The following is a 12,114-nucleotide window of genomic DNA, read 5'->3' as shown; positions in this document are numbered from 1 at the left end:
TGATGGGGGAATTGTGAAAATTTCTTTCCTGCAACCCACAGTTGCAGAAAAGAAATTCACACTGTCTATGGTCTGCCCATAGAAATCATCAGTGACCAGCTCTACTATCAGATTACAGGCAGAATGATCATTCTGAGTTTCACTAAGTGTAGGGAAGAAAAATGTAGTGTAATGTGCAGAAAAGAAACAAAATACATGTGTTATTGTTCTCATATGTTCCTCAGGGACACCTGGCATCTTGATAATGCATTGATTGGTAGAAGTAAAATACTCCATTGAGTCTGTCATAAGCTCTCTTACAAAAGAGTTTCTTGTATCAAATGCAATAAACTTACTTAGAAAAGCCCACACTGTATTTTTTGGTATAGCCCAGCTAACTGATTCACGAGAGACTAATTATCTGTCTAAACCAGTGGTGACTAAGGAATTAGTAACCTATTTTTAATGTTTATTAGCAATATATAAAAAGGGTGGCATGTTTAGTTAATTATTAACTAAAGCAGACATGTCCAACCTGCGGCCCAGAACCTTAGGCAATGCGGCCCACTGCCCCCTGAAAATTTTTATTTATTTTTTTGCTGGGGAGGAAGGAATTCGAGTCGGGGGCACGGCCACAGAGGCAGTCTTGGAGGGGAATCATCCACTAGTTGTGTTAAATTAGTGCTGGGGGGGTGGGCGCGGCAGCTCGGGAAGGGCGCGGCGGCGTTTCATTACTTATATACCTTAACTATAGTATATATTTTATATGCGGCCCGAGACAATTTCTCTATACTCAATGTGGCCCAGAGAAGCCAAAAGGTTGGACACTTATGAACTAAAGTATACCTACAGCCAAAAACATTTTCAATTTGTTTAGTGTGGAATAGTATACAGAAGCACTATCACTTTTTTTTTATTTTTTTTCACTGTCTGTGTGCAAGTGGGAAGATTTCCTTTCCTGAAGATTCAACATTTGAGAAATTATTTCCAAAGTGATGTATTACTAGAGGAGGTATCTCCACTGACAAATTTACCAGTGGCCACGGGGACAAAAAAAATCACACTAAGGGTGACACAGAAATAAATAAAAATCCTATTGAGAAGGATTGGGTTGGAGTGGTCACTAGGGCAAAAAAGAGAGTAAAGCACACAAGGGTGCCAAAGAAATAAATAAAAACCTATTGAAAAGGAATGGGTTGGTAGTAAGGAATGGGTTGGTAGTAGTGTATCAAAATGGGTTTATTTTTATAGCTTAGAGAGGAATATATCAAGTGGAGTGCATCAACGCGGATAAGGCTGCTGTCAGTGGCGGAACTACCAGGGTCACAAGGGTCGCACTTGCGATTGGGCCCTGGAGTTCCACCACTGTGGAGGGTAGCCATGAGCCCGGACTGTAGCTCCTCATCTGAGCTGCGAATGTCTCTCACAGCCCACAGCCAGCGCTGACAGTTCTTCCCTTCCCCCCACACAGATGGGAGAGGAGAGAGAGAGAGAGATGAATGATCAGCTTCTCCTCCTGCCCTCTCCTCCTGTGTCTGCCCGCCCACACTCCCTGGCAGTTCCATACCTCAGAGAAGGGAAGTGTGGGCGGGAAGTTTTAAGCCCAGCAGCCAGAAGAGGAAAGGTGCAGACAGATGCTCACCATCCATCCTCTGTGAAGTATCCCCCCTCCCTTCCTTCTCTCTCCTGACTCCCAGTGAATACTAATGTTAGAGGGACTCAGATGTAAGGAGTGCTCTGTGGACTCTGATGTAAGGGAGGCTTTGGTGAGCAGAGACCCCCTTACATCAGAGTTCCACTTAACATCAGAGTCCACAGCATTAGCCTTTACATCAGAGCACCCCTCCCCCCTTAAGTAATGTGGGAAAGGGGCAAAAACCTCATGAATTTGGGTGTGAGTGGCTTATTGTATTTGTTTAACCTGTGCCCCTAATTCCTTGTCCTGGTGTTACAGCAACACATTTCACAAAGGAGTCAACTACAGCAGCACAATGCTGACTGAAGTTCTGAAATATATCTACTGTTCTTAAACTCTATTCTATTTTAAACTAAAAATAGCACTAAAACTAAAATAGCATTTTCAGCTGGAGTTTGTCCTTAAAAAAAAAAAACACTCTTACCTTGCCTATGCAGGGGGGATGTAACTGTGTGTCTGACCTCTTATACACACTTTGCCTGCACTTCCTTGCCACCCCTTCCCAATGGAGATTGGTGACCTCATTCCATTGATAGGCCCAAGCAATGTCATAAGGAACAGGTCATATGCTCCCCCACACCCAAAAGTGCAAATACTGTCACTGGCAGGGTTGGGGTAGTTACTCAAAAAATGTAACTAATTACTAGTTACTAGTTACTTCTGTAAATAGTAATGAAATTACTTTACTAGTTACTGCATTTGAAAAGTAACTTCACTACTTATTACTTTACTTTACTTTTGAAAAAAAATATGAACAAATTCCAATGCGCATATTTATTTGTAGTGCACAAAAAAACAATACAATATTTATTGTTTTATATATATATATATATATATATATATATATATATATATATATATATATATATAAACCACAGCGTGCCTCCTTTCAATGCCAGAGTGACCACAGCGTGCACCCTTTCAATGCCAGACTGACCTCAGTGTGCCCCCTTTCAATGCCAGACTGACCTCAGTGTGCCCCCTTTCAATGCCAGACTGACCTCAGTGTGCCCCCTTTCAATGCCAGACTGACCTCAGTGTGCCCCCTTTCAATGCCAGAGTGTCCACAGCGTGCACCCTTTCAATGCAGAGTGTCCACAGCGTGCACCCTTTCAATGCAGAGTGACCACAGCGTGCCCCCTTTCAATGCCAGACTGACCTCAGTGTGCCCCCTTTCAATGCCAGACTGACCTCAGTGTGCCCCCTTTCAATGCCAGACTGACCTCAGTGTGCCCCCTTTCAATGCCAGAGTGACCACAGTGTGCCCCCTTTCAATGCCAGAGTGACCACAGTGTGACCCCTTTCAATGCCAGAGTGACCACAGCGTGCCCCCTTTCAATGCCAGAGTGACCACAGCGTGCCCCCTTTCAATGCCAGAGTGACCACAGCGTGCCCCCAGATTAACCATAGCGTGCCCCCAGAGTGACCACAGCATGCCCCCCAATTTGACCACAGCGTACCCCCCAGAGTGATCACAGTGTGCCCCCAGAGTGATCACAGTGTGCCCCCAGAGTAACCACAGCATGCCCCCCAGAGTGACCACAGCGTGCCCCCCAGAGTGACCACAGCGTGCCCCCCAGAGTGACCACAGTGTGCCCCCAGAGTGACCACAGCATGCCCCCCAGATTGACCACAGTGTGCCCCAAGAGTGACCACAGCGTGCCCCCCAGATTGACCACAGTGTGCCCCCAGAGTGACCACAGCGTGCCCCCAGATTGACCACAGCGTGCCCCCCAGATTGACCACAGCGTGCCCCCAGATTGACCACAGTGTTCCCCCAGAGTGACCACAGCGTGCCCCCCAGATTGACCACAGCGTGCCCCCCAGATTGACCACAGCGTGCCCCCAGATTGACCACAGTGTTCCCCCAGAGTGACCACAGCGTGCCCCCAGATTGACCACATCGTGCCCCAAGATTGACCACAGTGTTCCCCCTTTCAATGCCAGAGTGACCACGCCAGAGAGACCAGTGCACTTACCTGCAGTGGTGGGCGTCTTCTCATCAGTCCTCCCGCCTCCTCCTCGGCCACACGATCCCCCGCGTCTCCTCCTCGAGTCCTCTGAGTTGTCTGAGACTGTCACTGTGCCACTTGCCTGTGCACCGTCCGCCACCCGCCACTGGGATTGCTGATCTGCGCCCTGTCAGAAACTTCTCCCTCACTCCACAGCACCTGCGGAGTGAGCGGAGTTACAAAGAATCACTCCGCCGAGGAGGGCAGAGCATAGGCAGTGGGCGGCCGGCCGGAACTATAATGTGCAGCAGTGCACATCATATACCTCCGCCCGAAAATGGAAAAAAAGTTCCTGCTCTGCTACAGCCTCCTGGGACCCTCTTTTGAGCAGATGGGGCCCAGGGAAACAATAAAGATTGCAAGAAGGCAAGGCAAAAATAATAAATAAAGCTGCCTGATTGTATAGCACGGCTTGGGTAACGCAGGAAAGTGCGTTCCTCAAGCCCTGTAAAGTAATGTAGTTACCGATGTTACGAATGTAACGCGTTACGGTACTACGTTACCCAAAAAAGTAATGTAGTTACTGTAATCCGTTACATTGTAACTCGTTACCCCCAACACTGGTCATTGGCTGAAAAAGAGGAAGGAACAGTGAGGGATTGCAGAAAACATGATTGTAATGGAGACAGTGGAATGCCTTTGCAGCCACAATGAGGAAATTAACATTGGTGTATATGTAGCCAGGTGCTGTTTATTTTCTCCACTGCTGGTGGCGCTCATCTGCAGTGGCATTGCAGGTGAAGGAGAAAAGAGGAAGTCGAGAGGAACCTGGTTCCTCTATGGTTTCCTCGGTCACAGAGAGGCAACATCCTATTGGATCCCATGTGGCTTTGGCAGCCATCTTGTGTCTATTTAAGACCCTGGCTCCTGGGTTTGGCACGCATTTCGTGTGTGGCTAGAGTGGGGACAGGTCACCCATCTGTCAGGGACAGTGCTTAGCATAAGGGAAAGATTCCAAAAGTGTTGGGAAACTGCAGGGACACGCCATCCATCCTGGAAGTCTCCCCACTTGGGTATGGACCGGGCCAGGCCAATGTTTTCCCCACAATACAGATGCTGTCAGCACACCCGAGACCTTCCACTACTACTCATTGCTCTTACATTCTGTGAGTGTTCCTGGTTCAGGTTCCCTCCCTCTGGGCTTGTTATTTATTGTCGAATCTCAATTTCAATATACAGTAGTTACTTTTTCTGCAACTGGTCTCTGAGTGTTTTTCTGACGCCGCACCACTCTGGACTCTCAAATTATTAAAACCATTAGGCCTATTTGACAGAAAGGGTGCACCTTCAGCAACAAAGTATTTTGACTAGTATGCCAATTTATAAAAGTGTCACTTTCTTTACACCAAACTAAAAAATCATGTATGTCATTTCTATAGTAGAAAACCTAAAAATAAAAAATAAAATGTTAACCAGATGCCAACTGGTGCACGGAAATGAAAAGTTGAAAGTTTCATCGGATAATGAACGTGTGATGTTTGTAAAAGTGTACGGTTTTTGATCAAAGGGTTATATTGTCAGATGTTTGCAAATTTCATGTTTTAAAAACACATGAAATAAATATTGAATAAAGAAGCTAAATTTGAATTTGCAAAATGAAAAAGACTCAAATGTAATTTGTAAGATAACATAGGGCTATATAATTAAGATCAATTTAGGAGTCTAGTAATTGAAAAAAGGTATGGGCTAATGTATATATAATAATTTATATTTTATTATACAGAATATATATATATATATATATATAATCAACAGTGCATACTACCACATTTTTATATTATTATATTAAATATATTTTATATTGAGCTCAGTTAAAAATATTTCAATGCAATTGATGAAGGCTACCTAATGCGTTTTGCTGAGAGGAAACACAAAGCTATTTACATACTGAGTAGCTTGTGATATCTTCAAACACACCTAAACGGATCTGTAGTGTTGCCAGTTGCAGAAAGTCTTTTATCATTTGCGACGATGATACCGCAACGTCATTTTGTTCAGCAGGTTTGTTCACAAATAAAGCCCCGTCTAATTAGTCACATTAAAAACCTTTGAGCTGTGCAGCTCTTTGTGATATTGTTTTAGTGCCTTCTACTTTTATTTATAGCTCGGCTCCTCTGAAGAAGTTTAAATTGCAATATGTTATTTTGATAAGGGGAAGAAAAACGTTGACTGTTTTCTTGTTTCAGGAGCTAATTAGCTAGATTGCTTCCCAGTTTCCTAAACAATGCAAATGTAATGCTCTAGACTATAAATTGTTACGCGAGTAAGGTTGAAGATTAGTTTTATTGCCAAGTTGCCCAGACATCTGTTTAGTTGGCAAGTGGGACACAGTACAATGTAGTTTTATACAGCAACCATGACCAAACTGCTGCCAACAGTTGCCAAGGAACTACAAGTCAGACCATGCCAGAGAGGGACAGGTAGGGTATGCCAAAATTTCTAGTCCCTTGGCAACTGGAACTCTGAAATTCCCAAATCTACAAAATGTCCTAAATCCACTCAAATGTGAGGCATAGCATGTCCCGTGACTTGAGAAGGAGTAGGCATGCAAACTGCATTGTCATGGTGACTGACTGATACACTGGGTTGCTTTCCACTCTGCAACCACCCAGAGCGGCCTTCCATTTGGCAGGTTCCATCTTCCAGGGCAGCTCTGGGACATCATCTCCAGCCACCCTACCCTGATGCCGTGTTCCTGCAAAGGGCTATATTGTGGTTTCCCTCTAACCAACCTTACCATTGGCGCCGGGGTTGGGGGCCTCCACAGTAGCCGAGGGCCATCTACAATTTAGTCCATCAGCAGGTTCTGACAGATGGCATCCTGTGCAGTGCACTCTCCAACAGCCGAGGATTTATACCCCAATATCGCCATCTGTGGCAAGTAGGCTGACACAGCCACTAGATTGTGCTTGGGGCTTTTGTGGGTTGGCATATGGTTACCAATTGAACCGCCCAGTTATATTATGCTTGTTCTTATCCTACCAATGGGTTTTATAGCCATTTGTGTTTTTTTTTTCTATGTGACCAATTTGATCAAATAAATTGTTCAATATTTTTTTATCCCTCTGTGTGAATGGCTGAAAAAAAAAGTCATTGCTTAATCAGAAGAATCCCATTCTCATAGTAGGCATAGCCTATGTCCCAAGCGCTTACAGAGAATTCTGGATGTGTTTTTATAGCACATAAGCTACAGTAGTGTACCCTAAAATACCAAAATGTGGCCTTATGGGCCCTGGTGATAAGCCCTGTAATGAACCCTAGGGCTGTTTGGAGAGAACAGTATACCCCTGGTATCCAACCTGTGGTCTACGGGCTGCATGCAGCCTTTTGGTACTTGCTGTGAAACCCTTGGATGTCAGCAGTCCGTAGTTAGTATAAAGACTCGTTCACACCATAAGTGCATTAAAACTGATGGGAAAAACCCTGCAGATTTCACTTCCAGGGGCATCACTTTAAATCAGTTTTCATACGCGTTTCAGTGAATTTTTATGCACGTTGACATCAGTTTTCATGACAGTTATGTGCCCTGTTCAAATTAATGTTGATCTCATGTCAGTTTTTTTCTTTTTTTCCCCATGCAGAAAACTGCTTATACGTTGCAGATTCCTGCGCAGAAAAAAATTCACACTTTGTGGTGTGAACAGGGCACATAGAGAACTATTGTTCTCCTTGAGTCCTTGCAAAACACGTGCAGAAAAACTGACATATCTGCACCATGGTGTGAATGAGGCCTAAAGTGTCCAATATCCCCATTGAAGTGAGCATTGATTATAGCAGTGATCTCTACTAACCTAGTGTAGCATTTATCCAGTTCTTCACTATCTTCTGCAGCATGTCTCAAATTTCTAACAATATTTCTCTAGTCCTCATTTCCTGTGATCTCTGACAGTCCTCTCTGGCATTACATGTGCTGAACATTATGTAAAATCAGAACACTTGTTTTGTGGTACAAGGGGTAATCAAGACACCACATTGCTAAATAATCATGTCCAAAAATCCCTCAGACAGGGTTGGACTTTAAAGGTGCCAAATGTAGACCTGACACCATGTGTTAAAATCGTTCAATTGTACTTTTTTCTATAAACATAAAAAATTGTTTTTGAAACAGTTCAAATGAATTTGTTACAATTTAAACTGCCCTGTAAAGTTACAATGACTTTAAATTACAGAAGGAATATAACACATTTAGCCTCAAAACAACCACCTTGGGTGTTGGTATACCTACTTACCACACCTATATATTCAATATATCAAATTATCTGCTGCCAGAATAACCATTGTATGGTGTTGGAATCAACCAATAGTTACACTTTACAATCTCAAACAAAAAATTCAATTGGACCACGATTATAAATTGACATACACCCTCCATAATAATCAAACCATGACAACCATAAATAAAAATATCTTGTGTAGCAGATTTTCCAGGCCTGTGGCCTGATGTGGGTCTGCCATCGGTACCGGTTACCTCTCCAGCCCATGTGAGCTGTGACCCTGGGTGTGAGCACTGAGACATCGACAACTCCGACATCTTTGTTTGTTGTTTTTTTTATTTAAAGGGGATGGGAGAAGGGGATGAGTGGGATACTCCTTTAGGCTTCAACTTTATACACTTGGGACTTTGTTCCTGAAAAATTCCCGTTGGCGCTTCCTTGACGCCAGCCGGCAGCAGCCAATGCTCACTAACTCTGAGAGCACTTGGTCACTCAATAGAAGAGCTCAATCCTCAACTTGAAGTCCAAAAGTCACAGTCCGGGACTGTGAATTGTGGAACTGCTAACACTGCTGCCAAGCAAAGTGTCACGTACCTGATCCGAAACCGGAGTGTAGAGAGGGCTCCCCTTGCGGCTAGGTGCAGAGTACCCTTGGAAGTGGGACAGGGAGTGCTGTGCCCGAAGTAGCACGGGTTGCCGGTTGGGATGACCAGGATGGAAGCAGGAACCAACTTGTTGAGAAGTCCCAAGCAGGTCTGGAACACTTTGGCAAGCCAGGCAGTTACAAGGTGCAGACAGGGACAGACTGGGAGAAATACTGGAGCGAAGTCAGGAGCCAAGCCGAGGTCAAGTATTGGAGAAGACAACAGGAATCCGAGAGCAAGCCAAGGGGTCAGGAGCCAGGAGAAGCAAAGTCAGACAGTCCGGGTCGGCAACGAGAAGGCAAGATCAGCAGGTAAACAAGGCACAGGGAACACGGGAGGCTGTTGATCATCCAGCAACTAGATGTTGTGGCTGCTGGCTTTAAATAGGCCGTTTGGTGCCAAGCGCCATTACGCATGGCGTACACGCGTGCGCATCGGCGCACGCACATTCCTAACTGCGTTTGCCCGTGTTTGGTCGTGCATGCGCATTCGCGCCAATGCGCAAATTCTCTGATTCGCCACGATATTGGTAGTTCCCTGACAGTGCCCCCCCCTGAGGGGCAGCCTCCGGATGCCTAACAGAGCCTGTTTTTCAGGGAATCTTTTGAAAAAGTCACGTAACAGTTTGGGAGCGTGTATATTTCCAGCAGGTTCCCAAGAACTTTCCTCCAGAGAATAGCCCTTCCATTTGATTAAATACTGGACTTGCCTTCCTCGTCTACGGCAGTCCAGGATGGATTCCACTTCATATTCCGTTTCTCCATCTACTACAACTGGAGGTGGAGGCAAGCTATCTCTTCCAGGAAAAGGACCAGGATTGGCCAGTTTAAGCAAAGACACGTGGAAGACTGGGTGAATTTTGTAAGTATCCGGAAGGCATAATTCAAAGGCCACAGGATTGACCATCTTCTTGATCAGGAAGGGACCAATGAATCTTGGACCCAGCTTCTTGGATGGGCAGGCCAACTTAAGATTAAGAGTGGACAGCCACACTTTGTCTCCCACCTTCAAGGCCGGGCTATCCCTCCTTCTCTTGTCGTAGCATTCCTTATAGGCTTCTTGTGCCTTTTGCATGGTCTTCTGTAATAGCAGAAAATTTTCTTGCAGGAAGGCTACCCTATCTTGAACAGCAGGTACTGTAGTCTCAGACACAGGGTTAGGTAAAAAGGATGGGTGAAACCCATAGTTTGCAAAAAATGGAGACTGGTGGGTGGAAGCATGATTGTGTTATTGTAGGCAAACTCCGCACACGGGAGTAAGGATACCCAGTTGTCTTGCGAAAATGTGGAAAAGCAGCGGAGATATTGCTCAAGGGTTTGGTTGGTTCTTTCCGTTTGACCATTACTTTGGGGGTGATATGCTGAAGATAAGCAGACTTCAATATTCAAGGCTTTACAGAGAGACCTCCAAAATCTGGAAGTAAATTGTACTCCACGGTCGGATACAATGCTGCCGGGTAGACCATGTAGCCTCACTATTTCCTTGACAAAGGTATGTGCCGTGTCCACAGCCGAAGGAGTGCCAACCATGGGAATAAAATGGGCCATTTTGGACAAGCGGTCTACTATCACCATAATTGTGGAGAATCCCTCTGAAGAAGGTAGGTCCACTATAAAATCCATGGACAACATCTCCCATGGTTGTCTTGGGACCGGAAGTGGTTTCAACAGACCCCAGGCTTGGACGTGACTGCCTTTACTCCGAAGGCAGGTGGTACAGGAACTCACATAGTCCTTACAGTCCTTTCTTAGGTTTGGCCACCAATAGGATCGCTGAATTAGTTCTAAGGTCTTTCGGACCCCAAAGTGACCAGCAAGTTGATGGTCATGAAGAGCTTTAAGGACCGTGAGTCTGGCTTCCTGGGGTACAAAGAACTTGTCTTCATGCAAGAAAAATTTTCCCTGTCTTTTGAGAGTAGCAGTCTCAGGAGCAGTACAGCGGGCAGAGGCCAGTTCAAGGGTAGTCCTAAGATCAGGCTGGAGTAAAAGAAAGTTTTGAGAGGACAGAATTGTACTGGGGGTGACATCCACAGGGGTTTCAGGGAACATCCGCGAGAGGGCATCTGCCTTCCCATTCTTAGAGCCTGGCCGGTATGTGAGATGGAAGTTAAACCTCGAAAAGAATAGTGCCCATCTGGCCTGCCGAGGTCTTAGGCGTTTGGCTGATCTGAGATATTCGAGGTTCTTGTGGTCCGTGAATATCATTATTGGGTGGGCTGTGCCCTCCAGCAAATATCGCCATTCTTCTAATGCGGCCTTGATGGCCAATAGTTCTCGGTCCCCTACATCGTAGTTCTTCTCGGGCTGACTGAGTTTTCTAGAAAAAAACGCTACTGGGTGAAGCAATGCCTTGGGTCCCTGGCTTTGCGATAGGACTGCTCCCGTGGCCACTTCTGAAGCATCAACTTCAAGGATGTAGGGTAAGGCTGGGTCTGGGTGTTGTAGCACAAGAGCACTGGTGAATACAGCCTTGAGCTTGTCAAATGCACTTTGGGCCTCTGGGGACCATTGGAACCGAGTGTTTTGCCGAGTCATTTGCGTAATGGGGGCAATGATGCGGGAAAAGTCCTTAATAAACCTTCGGTAAAAGTTTGCGAAACCCACAAACCTTTGGATGCCCTTTTTGTCAGAGGGGGCAGGCCACTCCAGGATGGCAGACACTTTCTGAGGGTCCATTGCTATTCCATCAGTGGAGATAATCAGACCCAGAAATTGTATGGATGACTTCTCGAATTCACATTTTTCTGCTTTAGCATAAAGCCCGTGTTTTCTGAGAGTGGCCAATACTTTTTGTACATGTATTCTGTGCAACTCCAGGGTAGTAGAAAAAATAAGGATGTCGTCTAAATAAACGATGAGGAAATTGTCCAGGAATTCTTGGAAAATATAATTTACAAAGTGCTGGAAAGTGGTGGGGGCATTACACAGCCTGAAGGGCATAACCAAGTATTCGAAATGCCCGAAACGGGTTCGAAAGGCAGTCTTCCACTCATCGCCCTCGCGGATCCGCACCAAATTATAGGCACCTCGTAAGTCTAATTTAGTAAAGACTTGAGCAGAACGAAACCTCTGGAAGAGTTCAGGAACGAGAGGGAGTGAGTACCGGTTCTTTATAGTTATTTTATTCAAGTCCCTGTAGTCCACACATGGCCTGAGAGTGTGGTCTTTTTTCTCCACGAAGAAGATTCCGGCTCCGGCCGGAGAGGAAGAAGGACGAATGAAGCCCTTGCTGAGGTTTTCATCGATGTACTGCCGTAGGGCTTCAAGTTCCGTCTCTGAAAGTGGGAAAATACGGCCAAAAGGGATCTCAGCACCAGGCAACAATTCTATTGGGCAATCATAGGGACGGTGAGGTGGTAGAGAGTCCGCCTTCTTCTTATCAAATACGTCCAGAAAACTATGATAGGCGGAAGGAACGTCTTGGCTGGCATTGGAAACAGGCTGAATGGCAAGACAGCTGGCAGGAGGAGGTATCTCAGGAGTCATACAATGTTGGAGGCAGTACACTGATTTGAAGGATACTTCTCCTTTGGACCAGTCTATCAACGGGTTATGGGCCCGTAGCCACGG

Source organism: Pelophylax lessonae (genome assembly GCF_965119305.1).
Source record: "Pelophylax lessonae genome assembly, chromosome: 6".
NCBI lineage: Eukaryota > Metazoa > Chordata > Amphibia > Anura > Ranidae > Pelophylax > Pelophylax lessonae.
This window is presented reverse-complemented; position numbering follows the sequence as displayed.